The following is a 3,379-nucleotide window of genomic DNA, read 5'->3' on the forward strand; positions in this document are numbered from 1 at the left end:
CTGTCTGGCATCAGTCAGAACTCCAGGGCAGCTTTCTCTCAGAGGTGCTTGCAGTGATTACCGCGGGACACTGAGAAGCGGGGCCTCTTAGGGCAGGACTGAGGAGCAGCCATAGCTGTTTGCTCCGCCCTGTTGATCCCCTGAGACCCCACCCCACCCAAGCTGTGCCCAGAGGTTTTTGCATATGAAAGGCCTGGCCCTTTGCAATCTGAAAATTACCTGACAAACTGCAGCTGGGTCAGAGAAACCCAGAACATCGAAAAGAAGGCCCAAGGCCCCACAGCAGCTTGCATTGCTTCACAGCTGGGCTCCTGCTGGGTAGCCTCAAGCAGAGGCTAAATTAGCACTTCCTTAGAAATCCAAGAGCCAGTGTACCCAGTGGTCAGAGTGGGACCATCCAGATTACAACTCCTCAGATCCATAAGGGACACACTCAGGGGGCAGACTCAGTGAGCGCCAAAGCCCCACTGAAGCAAGTCTTGCTCCAGAAGGGTGTCTCCAGCACAGAAGTTCTCCCACTGCAGACACAGCTGATTCTCACAGCCAATTGGCCTGGAGGTCAATTCCTCCCAGTGATACCTACAACAATCAAGGCTTGACTACAAGACTGTGCACAAAGCCCACAAAGGGGTGCACCAAGAGTGTCCACCTCAGGTAATTGGGGAGGCTGAGCCACTGGGCCCTATAGGACACCTAGCACACAAAGCCACTCTATCAACACAGGGAAGCATAAAAAATGCGGAGACAAAGAAACAGGTCACAAATGACAGAAATGGAGGAAAGCAAACTACTGGTTATAGAGTTCAAAACCACACTTTTAAGGTTTTTCAAGAATTTTCTAGAAACCGCCGATAAATTTAGTAAGACCCTCAATAAGTCTAGTGAGACTGCCGATAAATTTAGTGAGACCCTCAAGAAATCTAGTGAGTACCTCGAGGATATGAAAAAGGACCAACTAGAAATTAAGCATACAGTGACTGAAATAAAGAATATTATACAGAGTTCCAACAGCAGACTAGAGGATTGCAAGAATCAAGTCAAAGATTTGAAATACGAAGAAGCAAAAAACACCCAACCAGATAAGCAAAAAGAAAAAAGAATCCAAAAATATGAAGATAGTGTAAGGAGCCTCTGGGACAACTTCAAGTGTACCAACATTCAAATTATGGGGGTGACAGAAGAAGAGAGAGAGAGCAAGATATTGAAAACCTATTTGGAGAAATAATGACAGAAAACTTGCCCTACCTGGTGAAAAAAATAGACTTACAAGTCCAGGAAGTGCAGAGAACCACAAACAAGAGGAATCCAAAGAGGACCACACCAAGACACATCATAATTAAAATGCCAAGGGCAAAAGACAAAGAGAGAATCTTAAAAGCAGCAAGAGTAAAATAGTCAGTTACCTACAAGGGAGTACCCATACAACTGTCAGCTGATTTCTCAACAGAAACTTTACAGGCCAGAAGGGAGTGGCAAGAAATATTCAAAGTGATGAATAGCAAGAACCTGCAACCAAGATTACTTTACCCAGCAAAGCTATCATTCAGAATTGAAGGTCAGATAAAGAGCTTCACAGATAAGAAAAAGCTAAAGGAGTTCATCACCACCAAACCAGTATTATATGAAATGCTGAAAGGTATCCTTTAAGAAGAGGAGGAAGAAGAAAAAGGTAAAGATACAAATTATGAACAACAAATACACATCTATCAACAAGTGAATCTAAAAATCAAGTGAATAAATAATCTGATGAACAGAATAAACTGGTGAATATAATAGAATCAGGGGCATAGAAAGGGAGTGGACTGACTATTCTCGGGGGAAAGGGGTGTGGGGGGTGCGGGAAGAGACTGGGACAAAAATTGTACACCTATGGATGAGGACAGTGCGGGGGGAGGGTAAGGGCAGAGGGTGGGGTGGGAACTGGGTGGAGGGGAGCTATGGGGGGAAAAAAGAGGAACAACTGTAATAATCTGAACAATAAAGATTTAATAAAAAAATAATAATAATAAATTAAATGAACCAGATACTAAACCAAAAAAAGGAAAATTATTTTAAAGGAACCTCCCAAGAGGAAACTAATCTTGAGATTAACCAAACGTTTGCTAACCATCTTTTCTTCATTATTAACTTTCATGAGAGCCTGAGAAGTCTTAACGGAGGACCTGCCCTACTTAGAATGGCCCAAACATCCCAGAGACTTGTAGAGATGCCTAACTCTTGGCTTGCTACAAATGCCTCTGTAGATGGGAAACCAGGCCTCAGGGCCTTGAGAGTCTTCTTTTCTTTTGGAGTACAAACTCTTCAACTGGGAGAAATTTGACTCAGAGTCCCTCAAGAAAAAAGGCTAATCTTTTGCAAGATAGCTTGGCCCCACTAAAGTGGAAAATGGAGAGTTTGGGCTAATTAATGGCACCATTAAGTGTGGTGCTACCCTGTATCTAACCTCGTTTTCACATTCCCAGGGAAGTGAATGGAGAATAAGGCTTTCTTAGATCAGTATGTTTTTTCCATACAGGCAAGCTGTTATGAGTCAGAAATGGCATTCAGTTATATGCTACCTGTAAACTAGATCTCTATGTTATTGCTACAGAGCCTCAGAGAAAAATATACTCAAATAGAAAGAAATATTTCAAAATGGGTGAATTTGTTAGTCCTTTGCCAACATCTGCCAATCCTTGAGGAATTAAAAAGTACTGTCCTTGTTTTACAATGGAGTTTTTATATATATATATATTTTTAATATATTTTATTGATTTTTCACAGAGAGGAAGGGAGAGAGATAGAGAGTTAGAAACATCGATGAGAGAGAAACATCGATCAGCTGCCTCCTGCACATCTCCTACTGGGATATGCCCGCAACCAAGGTACATGCCCTTGACCGGAATCGAACCTGGGACCTTTCAGTCCGCAGGCCGACGCTCTATCCACTGAGCCAAACCGGTTTCGGCTACAATGCAGTTTTTACAGGGTCAGAGATGTGTGACTCAGAATATCAAATCCCACCGAATCCTCCTTTTACATTCCCCAAAATCCCCTATTCAGCTCAAAATGCTATAATTGGCTTTCCAAAACCAAAGTCTCAGGACCTTTGAGATGTGAATACCAGGTACTCTGGTCTGGGCCATTTTAAAAATGCAAATCTCTGGAAGATAGCCACCTAAAGAAATCACTTTTAACTTATTTCCAGTATTATTTTCTAAATTAGTAAATTCTAATTAAGGTTATTGAATTTCTAGATATTTTAAAATAAAATGAAATACTGAAACATTGCTTGCTTAAATAAGTCTTTAAATTCACCTGCTTTTGTCTTTATTGCCAAAAGTCTGTAAAATGGATTTGAGCTTTTGATAGAATGTCTGGTGCTTAAAGGTGTGTTTCT

Source organism: Myotis lucifugus, unplaced genomic scaffold (assembly GCF_000147115.1).
Source record: "Myotis lucifugus unplaced genomic scaffold, Myoluc2.0 scaffold_29, whole genome shotgun sequence".
Taxonomy (NCBI): Eukaryota; Metazoa; Chordata; class Mammalia; order Chiroptera; family Vespertilionidae; genus Myotis; species Myotis lucifugus.